Genomic DNA, 14,309 nt, shown 5'->3' with positions numbered 1-14,309 from the left:
GTCACTTCCGGGCGTAACGCCCACTTCTCCCAGGGTGTCCCAGAGATGCCGGGTTATGTGCCCTTCCCGGATGCGTTGGGAGGGGAGACTGAGGCGGGAGGACTGGCTGGACCAAAGGGTGGCCTAGGGGAAGGGTCGTAGAGATGGCGCGGCGCCACCACTGGAACGTGGGGGCTGGAGGTCCGCGGCCCAGAGCCGGCCTGGAAAACGGAAGCGAGGGAGTTGGGAGGGTTCCCGCGGGGCGGGTACCCCCGGAAGACCTAGGGCAGGAAGGTGAGGAGGTTGTCCACGCGCCTGTGTGAGTCTTACGTGGCTGTGATGTTACTCTCAATATCATGAATTCTTCAAGGATCAGGTCTCATCAAAAGAGCTGATGGTAAACAAGTTTATGCCCCCCGGACGCATTTCTTTGCCTGTTGTAATCTAACATGATGCAATTCACTCGTTGTTGTAAAAGGCTTTACTTCTTGGGTCATAAAATGAGCCGCTTGGTCAATTAACAGCATTTTCACTTTTTACTTTTGATGAATAAACTGTGCGTGCATACGCCTTTCATTTTCGTTCCTCTGACTTGCTTTCTGGGAGTTGGAACCGCTGTGGTGTGTACGGGTGCTTTAGCACAGCAGTAGCATCAGTGCATAATGATCGCAATGCGTTGCCATCCAATTTGATGTAACAAAATCACTGCTCCTTGAAAGTGTGACATTGGAAGTCCACCCCTCATTTACAAATGCTGGGAATTTTAGTCATGAAAGATCAGTGTTGTCATGTTACTTCTATGGAAATGCTAACCATGATGATATGCGTTATCAATTGGGGTGGTGTGAATGATGATAACTGCGGTGGTGAAATGTGTCATAAGGATGGAAAATGAGGGCAATTAGCTTGAGAAGGTTGTTGGAAGTCAGTTGAGGGTGATTAGCTTGAGAAGGTTGTTGGAAGTCATTTAAGGTTTCCTATGCTTGAGGTGTTTGAACAAGAACTTCAAACCAGTTCATTCGGTTTGACCTCCTGCTGAAGAACTTGCCTTTCCATCCCAGATACACTGAATTGGATTCTTCAGTGTAACAAATTACCCTGATGATTCTTACAGATTTTATTAAAATGTAGACTCTGATTCAGCTTATCTGGAGTGGAAAGATAAATTCTCAACATGGCATTGAATTGGAATAAATCAGGAGAAATCCCTGGTTTGAATATTACTCTGAACCATATAGATCAATTAGAGTTTTCAACATTTAGTAGTGATCAGATCTGACACATATGTGGAGAATACGTAGCAGAAAGACGCACCCATAAAGTATATGAACAGTCCAAAAGTTTCACAAATTGGGTAGTTGAGGCCCAAATTCTGGACAATGGAAAAACATGACATAATATCTGAAATTAAAGCTCTCCATCAAAAAGTATCACAGCAACAGGCTGACTGATTTTCTTGACCTTAGCCATCCTGCATGTTAGCAGGCCAGTAGAAACATGAGTTTCAAAGCTGGACTGTGTGCCAGCTTTTTGTTGGAGTTACAGTTCAGCAGCCTGAGTTCATGAATTTATTAGGAGCTGTGGTTGAGCAGCCTGAATTCAGTAGCCTGCCTAAGTCTGATCTTGTATATTCGTTTAGGCTTTCCCAACAGGTCCCAGGTTGGGCCACTGGGACCACTGTTAACTATGGTCCCTGAACAGCAGTGTGCTTCATTAGCAACTTTTTAATGAAGTTACAACCTGTAACTGCTCATTAATACACCAGAAGGGTAAGGAGAAAGTGAGGGGTGGGAGGGAGGAAGGGGGAGCCAATCGCAATGATCAATGCATAACCCCTGCCCTCCCCCCAGGGGGATGAACAACAAAAACGTGGGTGGAGACAGTGGTCAGTATAATAATTTATATTGTATAATAAATATAAATGTGTAATAAATATACAGTATAATAAAACAATAATTTATAATGTATCAAGGGGTCACAAGAGGGAGAGGGGGGCAAAAAAGAGGAGGTGATACCAAGGGCTCAAATACAAAGTAAAATGTTTAAAAAATGATGATGGCAACATATGTACAAATATGCTTGATACAATTGATGTATGGGATGTTATAAAAGCTGTAAGAGCCCCCAACAAAATGATTTTTTTTTTAAACACACGGGTTCCTTTGAAACCCTAAGGGAGCAGGAGGCTGAGGATTGAGCCAGTGATGGTAAGTGTAGCTGCATCAGGAGAGAACACTTCCGTTCCCTTAGTAGAGAGGCTGCTGGAGTTTTACACTCAGGTCTCCAGGGTCCCTTCCAGCTCTGAGAGACTTTGTCCAGTAGATGGCAATATGGAGGGATTAGGGCATTTTGTGGGATGAGTTACAGTCCAGTGGTCCCAGGCTTGGAACAGATCTTGGTCTAAAGCATCGATTCCCAAACTTTTGGGCCCCTTTTAGCAAAAAATTAACTCAGTACCTACCTGGTAATTAAAAACTTGGTACTTTAGTCAAAAATCAGCCCAGCTGAATCATTCTAACTTTCCCAACGGGACAGTATTACCCACTTTGGAAAACTGGTCTGAAAGGGATTCTTGAGGAAATACTTTTCAAGTTTTCTTTGATACTTGTATAAATAGACAACTCCTCCTGAAATGTTTGATTATCTTGCCTTCCATAACTGTGGGTTCCTTTGCTATTCCTCCTAAATGTCCGAAGGCAGGTTCTTTGTGTAATTTTCTAAGTCTTTTCTAAGTTTAGTCATTGGCACACCTTCTCTCGTGTATTTTTTTTTCGAGACCCTATCTGTTCCTAGGGTTTTAACAGGTCCTTCCTGATATATTACGCATGCTTCTCATCAGAATCATTGTTATTGCATTGCTTTCTCATTGGTCTCCCTGCTTCTAATCAGAGCCCAGACATACATCCATACTTCATTCTGTTCAATCCATCCTCCACGTACTCTCCTGCATTCTTATTAAAACACCAATGTAATGATCTGTCATTATCATGGTTAAAATATTTATGACTTCCCCTTCTCTTCAGTGTAAAACTAACTAGGATGTAACCAAAGCCCCTTTAAAATTCAGCTCTCACCTATCTCCATTCTATTTCCTTTTCCTTACTCATTTAACTGTAGTAAATATTAGTGGACTATATTGTTTATCTACACATTATCCTTTTTGAGTTGTTAGTTGTTTTTTTTAAGAATTAAAAAAAAAATCCTCTGAACAATTTGGAGCCTGAATGACCTACTCGTAGATTCAAACCTTATATCTACTAACCAGGTATGACGGCTCATACAAATAACTAAATTTCTGTGCCTTAGTTTTCTCTACAAATGGGCTGGTCACCCTTCATGAAAGTGATGCAACGATTCAGTGAGAATAATGAAAGCCTTGGTCAGAGTCTAGAACCAGTTCTGTAGCAGCAGAAGCGCTATGTAGAGCAATCAGATAGTCTCCCACCACCTCCACTTATGCTTGCAGTTTGGAGTAAAATGTCAGTTATGCAGAATTCTCAACAGATGTTTGCTACCTATTGTAGCAAGCAAAAAATTAAGGAACTAATATCCTGACAGGCAAATTGAGATATTTTTAAACTAAACTATCATTTTGTCTTCATATATTTGATAATACATAGACAGGTAAAGTCACAATTTTGTCAGTGTTAGACCTTAGATTTGAATACAGATGTATCTAAACCCAAAATCGTAAGTTCTTTTCCAACTTCTCAACAATATGAAAGCAGGAACCAGGATGATATAAGAAGAAAATAAATAATAGATCTAATAAATCATAGGAGAAAATGCATTGCAATGCGCATACATGTATGTTGTGTAGGGTGTATGGTGAACTACTTTTTTGGTATCATTGAAAGTGCTTATAAAGTTACTTTTATTTTTCTACGGAAAGCTCCTTGGAACAGGTTAAGTCTTCATATAAGGTCAGAAATGTTCGTCTGTTTTATCTTTACTCAGCTCTTCTTAGAATTCCTGCCTATCGCCTCTTCCTCCTCATCCCAAGGAGTTTCCAGTAATAACTCCAAGTTATCATTTAACTCTAATATTTTCTCTTCCTTTGTGTATGTGTAGTATACAGACTGTTATATAACTGTTACAACATTTAAGACATTGATTTCATTTTTATCATTATTGTTGTATTCTGATAGTTTTATTGATATGAAATCCACATACACTTCCATAGTCGCTTTTAGAAAGTGTTGTGTATACGTCTTCACAATCAGTGTACCCTCTAGTGTGCCCTCCCCCCTCCTGCTTTCATTATTAGCTGCCCAATTTTTCTGTGATTGTCTTTCTACATGCATGGAGGGAACCATAGGGACAGTTCATCATTCATGTTTATATTCCTGAAGCTCAGGCATTTGCCTGGCACAGAGTAGGTACTCCATAAATGGTTACATGAATGATTAATCCCCAAATTGTATTCTCTAGCCCTGACCTCTCACCCAAATATTTGTTCCATATTTTCAACAGCTTCCAAGACATCTTTGCTTGGATGTCAAAGTATATGTCGAGCACATGCTCTGAGACAAACTCATTCTCAAAATCTTGCGACAAAATTTTTCTTATTATTATTCCTAATGCTTACCCCACCTTATATTGATCATTTCCTTTTCTCCTATCAGTGAATATTTGTATGCTGAATACTAATGTACAACTACACTGCTTTCTGCTGTCTATGAGCTCCTGGCCCCTGACTGTGACAGAGAAGTAAATAGACAGGAATGGAATAAAAAGAGACAGTGCTATTCAAAGTGCTTCACTATCTTATAATTCTACGGTTGGAGAAATGCTGTTATTGAAGAATTGAGTTGGCATCTTAATCCTATTAACACTTCCATGACAAAATTCTCCTTATTTATCCTATGATCTAATTCCCACATCTGATGTCTCTGTCATTGGCCAGTTCCTTATTCCTGAATTATTACACTGCCCAGCACACATTTTGGTGCCTCAAATATTAGACCTGACTCTGGGTAAATCTGAATTTTCCCCAAGAATCAGCTCTATTAGGAACGGAGTAGCAGGCAGCTGCAACTTGTTATCTTTAAAAGGGGCTGACATAGAAGTTACTGTACAATAAATAAGGAGCCCAGGTGGCAAAATGGATTGTGCGTTTGACTGCTAAAGACAAGGTCAACAATCTGAGCTCCCCAGTTGCTCTGCATGAGAAAGAGGAGACTTTCTGCTCCCATAAAAGTGTCGAGCCTCAGAAACCCACAGAAGTTCCACTCTGTCCTATAGGGTTACTAAGAGTCAGAATAAACTGACTGGTAGTCAGTTTGGCACAATAAATAGAAATTCAAATGATCTGAAACCCAAAATGGATCTGTCAGAGTTCAAACACCTTTATTCAAATTAAAATACCAACCTCACTTTTGAAACATTGAACATGAATTACCCATCCACTTCTATATATTATAATGTACTCTGAAATGTTTGCTGCATAGTTTGAGAATAAAAATTTAGATATTCAAAATATTTATGGAAATTGCTATAGCTCATACTTTTGACACACTTAATTGCCCTCACATCTTCTATGCATGTGCCTGTTCTAAGTTCTGTTTTATTGTCCACTCTTCTCAAGCTGTGTTCTGACTTTGCAGTACCCAACTGTTAGTCTCCAAATAGTACACAGCCTGCCATACCGAAAAGAAAACTCTGCTGGCATCCAATCGATTCTAACGCAGAGGGACTCTATAAGATAGAGAAGAACTGTCCCTTTGGGTTTCCAGAGGCTGCAGGCTGACTGGTGGGTTCAAACCCCTGACCTGATACATTGGCATCCCAATTCATAACTCACTAGCCACCCTGGGTCCATATACAGCTCCCCTTGGCAGTCTCTTAGTACCAAATTCTTTTTCAAATCTTTCTTATCTTTTTTTAAATTGTCTTATCCTGTAATTTTTGGGTCTCAATTCTTCTTATATTTAAAACTATGATGATAAATTAATAAATTTGTGTAATATAATAACTGAAAATACATAGGAACACCACTAAGAAACCGATGCTGTCTATCCAATATAAATCTCTGACTCTGCACCCAGAACCAGGGTTTAAGACCAAGACACCAAGGGAAAAAAACTTTTTTTTGGTGGGTGGGAGTGGGCGGGTTGGGCTGTATTCTCCTAGGAGCCTTTTAGGGCTCGCATTGCTTCCAGACTCACTACCCAAACTTACAACTCCAAAGTACTGGATGTGCTTTAATGAACAAAACAGTCTCCTGACCTCAAGGAGTTTCTAGTCTGATGGGGATGAGAGACTTTTTTAATTGAACAAATAAATATGTAATTATAGATGTATATAATTGTTATTAAAGAAAAGAATATATTATTCTGTGAAAGAATAAAAGGATGGAGTTCTAAATTATATTTGGGGAATGAGAAGACCTCCTTGGGAGGTTTGATAACTTTTAATATGGCTTCAGAAGATTGATTAGTGAATAGTAGGAGAAAATATAAACAAAGTTGTAAGTGTTTCTCTCATACAAATCTTCCTTTTCACAGGTGTAAAACATATTGACAGCAACCACTTGCAATTACAATAACTAGCTGTGCAGCCCTACTCTGAATCAATGTGATTTTCTGTCTATCACTGTTAAGACCCCTTCTCCCTTGCCCTCCTACCTCTGTTGTTGATTTTAGGGGCCATCGTAGTGACCCTATGCACAACAGAAGGAAACACCACCCGGTACTGTGCCAACCTCATAACTATTATATTTGAATCTACTGGTGTAGACACTGTGTCAATCATCTCCTTGATGATCTTCCTCTCTTTTTTTTTTTTTTGCTGCCTTTCCACTTGACCAAGGAGGGACTGATCACTCCAGATAACATGTCCAACACGAAGTCTCACTATACTCACTTTTAAGCAACATTTTGGCTGTACTTCTTCCAAAGCCAATTTGCTTATTATTTTGTCAGTCCAGGGTACTTTCAATATTCCTCAATAGCACCATAATTCAGATGTTTTGAATCTTATTCAATCTTCATTATTCAATGCTCAACTTTCACATACATATGAAGCAATTAATAGCACCATAATTCACATGTCTTGATTCTTATTCAGTCTTCCATATTCAATGTTCAACTTTCACCTACGTATGAAGCAATTGAAAATACCATGGTTTGGGTCATATGTACCTTAGTCTTCAAAGTGACTAAGCCCCAGGTAACCACTAGTAAATGTTGCTCTCTACATAAAATATTTTTTGAAAATATCTTAAATCAGTAAGAGTTTGGTACATTAAAGGATAAGAAATCAGTCTGACAAAAATTTAGCATGATTACAGAAATTGTGTTGGTGGCAGGATTGAGGTAATGGTCATCACTCCTATTAATGTTCCCATGCTTCCTTGACAAGCACCTTCAAGTCCCAGATCAAATAGTAATTTCTGATGGAACCTTACATTCTGTGACATTGGCCAAGGTGAGGCATGTTGACTACTCTTTATCTCATTTCATTCACACACCAGGTATCTCACATTTTATAAATGAGAAAATAAAACAGCCATTTTCTCGTGACATTTGGAATGGATGGATGAGAAACGAGTGGAAATTTTGTTTCAAATTTTTTTTATTAAAAAAATGTTTACATATGAGTAAAATCCAGACTTTCTCCTCCTTGAGGTAGAGATTAACTCTTCTTGCTTGAGCATAGCTTGGACTTACTTCTAATAAATACAGAATAGAAAAAGAAAAAGAATAACTTTATAATAAAGATGCCACCTCAACAAAATGATCAAGGATAACATAACCACTGATAGATCACTGATATCATGCAAAGCCTCATTTGATATTAGGAGGATACTTGGCCTTTGCCATATTATTCACACAAATCAATAAGCTCAGTACAATCATGAAAACCACCACTTATTGGTCAGTTTGTCACACTGTGGTGGCTTGTGTGTTGCTGTAATGCTAGAAGCTATGTCACTGGTGTTTAAAATGTCATCAGGGTCATGCCACATGAACAGGCTTTGCCAGAACTTCCAGACTAAGAATCGAATACAAAGAAGGAATTGGCTGCCCACTTAAAAGGAAGTAGCTGCTGTGAACCTTAATGCAGAGCATCAAAATCCTGTCAGACGCTGAAGGCCTACTGAATGGAAGAAGAACATGGTTGAAGACAGTGCCAGCGGATAAGCCCCTTGGGCAGGGAGGCACTCAAAATGTGACTGATGGGCGGGTTTTCCCAAAGTAGAGCGAACCATGGTGACAGGAGCAGACTGTGGGATGGAGCCTTTGGGATGTTCATTTGCTGATGGGGCACAACTATAGGTTAAAAGAAAGAAAAATCGAATAATTTGAACTTGGAATGTATGAAGTGTGAATCTAGGAAAATTGACGTCCTCAAAAATTAAATGAAATGCAAAAAAGATCAATATCCCAGGGGTTAGTGAGCTGAACGGACAGATAGTGGGCATTTTAAATCACAAAATCATACGGTTTACTATTCTGGGAATGACACACACAAAAAGGAATGGTGTTGCATTCATTGTCAAAAAGGACACTTCAAGATCTATCTTGGAGTATGATGCTGTCTGTGACAGGATTTTTGGCACCAACCACAAAACTAGTGATGAAGAAATTGAAGAATTCTACCAACTTCTGAAGTCTGAAACTGACCAAACATGCAATCAAAATTCATTGACAATTATTGGTGATTGAATGCAAAAGGTAAAAACAGAGGAAGGAACAGTAGATGGGAAATATGGTCTTGGTAATAGAAACGAAACTGGAAGTCACATAATAGAATTTTGCAAGACTAACTGCTTCTTCGTAGAAAATACCTTTTTTCAACAACACAAATGGCAACCACACACCTAAACTTTTCTATGTGGAACACACAGAAACCAAATTGAACACATCTGTGCAAACAGACAATATAAAAATTCAATACGAGCAGCTGAATTCAGGCTAGGAGCTGACTGTGGAATAGACAGGCCATCAATTGCTCATATGTAAATTTAAGTTAAAGCTGAAGAAAATTAAAACAAGGTTATGAGAGCCAAAATATGACCTTGAGTCTATCTCATCTGAATTTGGTGAACACCTTAAGAATATATTTGCTGCACTGAAAACTAATGAAAGAAGACATAATGAACTATGGGAGAGCATCAAGCTCATTCGTGAAGAAAGCAAAAGTCAATAAAATGACAAGAAAGAAAAGATCAAAATGGATGTCAGAAGAGACTCTGAAACTAGCTCTTAATCATGAGTAGCTAAGGCATATGGAAGAAATGGTGAAGTCAAAATGCTGAAGAGAAAATTTCAAAGAGCAGCTTGAGAGGACAAAGTCAGATGGTGCAAAGACCTAAAGTTAGAAAATCAAAAAGGAAGAACACACTCAGCATATCTTAAACTGACAAAATTCAAGGAAAAAAAATCAATCCTGTAGTTTCTACATTGAAAGATTCTATAGGTAAATGATGCTGGAAGCATCAATAGAAAATGGAAATACACAGTCACTGTACCACAAATCACTAGTTGACATTCAGCCATCAAGAGATAGCATATAAGCAATAATCAATGATGCTGAAAGGAAGAATTTAGACTAAAGCATTAGTCTAAAATAAGACTCTAGGAATTGATGGAATATCAATGGAAATGTTTCAACAAGCTGATGAAGCACTGGACACATTTACTCATCTATGCCAGGAAATTGGGAAGACAGCTGACTGCAAGAGGTTCATATTTGTTCCCATTCCAAAGAAAGGTGACCCAACAGAATACACAAATTTTAGAACAATATTGCTGATATCACATGCAAGTAAAATTTTTCAAAAGATTATCTAACAATGACTGCAGGAGCACATTAACAGGGAACTGCCAGAGTTTGGGGCCAGATTCAGAAGAGAATGTGGGACAAGGGATATCATTGCTAATATCTGATGGATCTTGGCTGAAAACAGAGAATACCAGAAAGATGTTTACTTGTGTTTCATTGACTAAGCATATTGAAGTCATTCAATAGTGTAGATCATAACAAACCATATATATAGTCTTGAGAGGAATGGGAATTCCAGAACACTTATTTTGCTCATGAGGAACCTATACATAGATCGGGTCAGTTGTGGTAACAAAACGAGGGAATGATGCATGTTTTAAAATCAGGAAAGGTGTGTGTCAAAGTTGTATCCTTTAACCATATTTAAGCAATCTGTATGCTGAGCCTTTAATCAGAGAAGTTGGATTATATGAAGAAGAATGTGGCAAGATTGGAAGAAGGCTTATTAACAACCTGAGATATGCAGATGACACAACCTTGCTTGTTGAGAGTTAGGAGGACTTTAAATACTTGCTGGTGAAGATCACAGATTGCAGCCTCTCATATGGATTTCTACTCAATGTAAAGAAGATCAAACTTCTCAAAACTGGACAAATAGGTAACATCAGGATAAATGGAGAAAAGATTGACGTTAAGGATTTTGTTTCACTTAGTTCCACAATCAGTGTTCATGGAAGCAGCAGTTCAGAGATCAAATGATGCATGGCATTGAGTAACCATGCTGCACAGACTTCTTTAGAGTACTGGAAAGCATGGAGGTTACATTGAGGTGTGTCTGACCCAAGCCAGGGTCTTTTCAATTGCCTCATATGCATGTGCAATTTAGACATTGAATAAGGAAGACTGCATTTGAATAAAGAACCCATGCATTTGAATTGTGGTGCTTGTAAAGAATATTGAAAATACCATAGACTGCCGAAAGGACATACATATTTATCTTGGAAGAAGTACAGTCAGGTGCACCTTAGAGGTAAGGATGGCAAGACTTCATCTTATGTATTTTGGATATGTTGTCAGGGAGACTAGTCCCTAGAAAAGGACACCATGCATGCTCAGTAAAACAGAGAGTTAGAGAAAAGGGGAAGGCCTTCAAGGAGAGGGATTGACACAGTGGCTGCAGCAATGGGCTCAATCATAGAAACAATTGTGAGGATGATGCCACAAGACCCAGTGATGTTTGGCTGTGTTGTGCATGGGGTTGCTATAGGTCAAAACCTACTTGAAGGCACCTAACAACTACAACAAAAATACAGTGCCTACTTGGAGGACTTTCTATAAATTGGCTGAGCAATAGTATTCCAAAGGGTTAAGGTAATAATAAGTATGGAGACACATTGTCAAAAACTATGGCTGTAAGAAAAAATGAATGCAGAAAACCCAGTCTTAGATTAAATGCTGTACACAGAAAAAGATATTTCTGGGGAAAGTGATTGTGATAGGTAGGTTTATTGTGCCAACCTGGCCAATAAACACATGTGGGATTAATAAGGTTGCAGTTGAATTGAAGGGCAAAGAGATAAATGGCTTGGTGAGCCTCACCTTTCTGTCTCTTGCTCTCTGATGATCTGACCGGTGTGCGGCTACCTTAGCTAGTTCTCTGCCTCAACTTGCAAGCTACACTACTGTGGGACACCCAACCCGTGGGCTGTGTCGTTACAGTTTGAGGTTCCTTCAAGACCTGCTTCACCACATTGCTGGTGTATGCATCACTTGAGCTGGGGACTGTAGGACCCTGTCATCTGGCTGACTGTACGTGACCTGCCCTGCTGTTTGCTGCCTGTGGCCAGACTGCCTGTATTACTCTACAGAAGACTCAGCTGTTTGCTTCCTTGACTTGCACCCAGCAGCTCTCACGAGTTGAAGGACTGCCAGTGTATTAACTGTCTCACAGAAGTGAGTTGAACTGGGCCACTTGTACTGCTATGTGGGTTAATTAGCTGTTTATCTCTTATGTTGTATGTATCTGCCTGTAAAATCATAAGTGTCCAGGTTTTGTTTCTCTAGAGAACCCTGCCTAACACAGTGATAAAACTTGAATAAAGACTAGTATTACACAAATGTTACCTTTTCAGTCAGACAAATGAACCATGATTATATGAGATGTTTAAATCAAGAGAACCTGGGTGAAGTGTACCTATACTGGAACTTCCCTCACCACACTGTAATTGTTTTGTAAATATAAAATTATTTCAAGACATAATTTTAAAGTGAAAAAATTCAAGCAGTGTAAATTATTTCTATCAAAAACCATATGCACCTAACTTTTTATTTCTACATCCTAATGAATAGAACAGGAGTCATGGTGGCATAGTGGGTTACGTGTTGCGCTGCTAACAGTCAAAGTTGCAATTCAAAACCACCAGCTGTTATCAGAGGAAAGATGAAGCTTTCACCTAACATTAAAAATTACAGTCTCAAAGGCAGTTCTGCCTTTTCCTATAGAAGTCTATGGGTCAGAATTGACTCAGTGGCAGTGCACTGAGTTGAAGTGAATGAGTAGAAGGGTACACAACATTTAGTAAATACTAAATATATAATGGATGCTTATTTATTTTGGTGACTTTTATTAATGTAAATCAACACATTTTGTCATAATTTAACTGTTTAAATACACACACAATTGTTAAACATGGAAATTGGAACAAGAAGTTGTTATATTGCTAAAAATGTGGTAATCCAGAGTGGTCCAATGATGGGATTAGAAACCTTTGTGGGGATTTTTGTGTGTGTGTGCACAATTTGGTTGTTCTAGTCTAGAGCTTGGTTTTCCTTTTGAACTTTATCTTGTGGGTACATGACATTTTTTAGAAACAGGAGATTCAAGAAAGGTCAAGTTCCCATGAGGAAGGGAAGGAAAAGGAGCTAAGATGAGCCTCTGTATACCTGGGAGAAAATGCAAGTGCCAGCACTTAGGCCCTGAGGACCAAGAGGCACAGCTGGGAATAAACCTTCCAAAGTCAGGATTGGGAACATGGCCTACCAAGATAATCATGTCCAACACAGAGAAGACAGCAGTGACGTGAATGCACCTCCAGCCATTCGTGGTTTATTTAAAACCAAGAATGAGACTTCTGGCTCTTGTGACGAAGACTCCAGAGTTCTTCCATTATTCAAGAATGTGCACACAAGAAAATAAGGTGCCAAGAAGAACGGAACAAGGCAGATCTCCCTTTTAGCCCAGGTAAGACTTGCCACCACAGGTGAGGGATCCCCTCTCCTGGTTAAGGTGTTCAACTCAACAAGGCGGGGGCACATCATTCCCACACTGGGAAGATCTCCTTAGTTCTTCTCTTCCCTAGTCTTCAATTTCTCACTTTTTTTTGTAGCAACCCAATTATTTTGTTGTTGTTAGGTGCAGTCAAGTCAGTTCCAACTCACCGTGATCCTATGTACAACAGAATGAAACTTATTCTGATAGCATGAGTGAACGTGTTGCTGCAAAAAGATTGAGAGTATTCAGTTACCTAGGTTTAGGTGGTTTTTTTAAATTATTCCAATTCTGTTGTCCAAAACTTCCTAGGAAGTGAAATTCCAGGTGCTGGAATCTTGAATGCACACACACACACACACCTCCCTTCAGGTCTTCATTTTCAACAAAGTTACTTAGGGAAGACTTGCCTCAATGAAAAGCATGGGGCAGAGGCTATCAGGAACACACTGTTTTTTGTTGTGCTTTGGTTTTTGTTTTTGACACATTCTATTGGCACAGAAGGCCTAGAATAGATTCTTGTTGCTGTGGATAGTCAGTCATATGGTTAGCAAGGATATATCCCTGTGGAGTTTCTATGGGGATGGCAAGGAGTCCATGGGCCTCAAGCATCTATAGGTACTGTCACATTGTACTCATGATGCCTTCTTCCCCCTGCCCCTCAGTAGTTTCCAGCTGATTCCTTTATCACTCCTTCTGTCTCTTCCCCATCCTTCTCCACCAGCACCACACATTCTATCTACATTTGTACTGAAATGGAGCTTCTAGTGAAAGTGTGACTATCAAGAGAGCAACTTCTTAGAAAAGTAAGTACTCAGATGATGGATGGAAATTCCACAAAGAATGAACTTTATGAAACTCATGCATATATGCAGCTATCTCAAAACACAAATGAATAGCTCATTTTAGGCAAGCATTGTGCTTCTTCCTATAAAAGATGAGTAAGGCAATTCCTGCTCTGACAGGTTAGAGATTGGCTGGGGTAGTTTAAATGTAAATAAGTGATGAAAGTATCTCAATATTTTTTTAACATATAGGATAAAAGAGAGACTAATCTTCTCTGGAAATGTGACTTCACAATCAGATATGAGTTATGAGAATGAGAAGAAAGAGGTCAGCCAGGTGGAAGAGAGGACACTTGTAAGCTGAGGGGATGTGAAGTGCAAAGACACAGAATAGAACTGACTTTCCCAATAAATGATAAAAAACTCAGCATTGAAGAAGAGGGGAGGTGGAGGGACCAAAGATGAGATGTTAGGTTCACATTGTGTACCTGGTTGGGGAGGAAATGTTGCTTTTATTATTCCATTTTTTACTATAATTTTGAGTACAG

This window comes from Echinops telfairi, unplaced genomic scaffold (assembly GCF_000313985.2).
Source record: "Echinops telfairi isolate 266 unplaced genomic scaffold, ASM31398v2 ScPeMD7_60;HRSCAF=208, whole genome shotgun sequence".
Classification (NCBI taxonomy): Eukaryota; Metazoa; Chordata; class Mammalia; order Afrosoricida; family Tenrecidae; genus Echinops; species Echinops telfairi.
Note: the sequence above shows the minus strand (reverse complement) of the source record.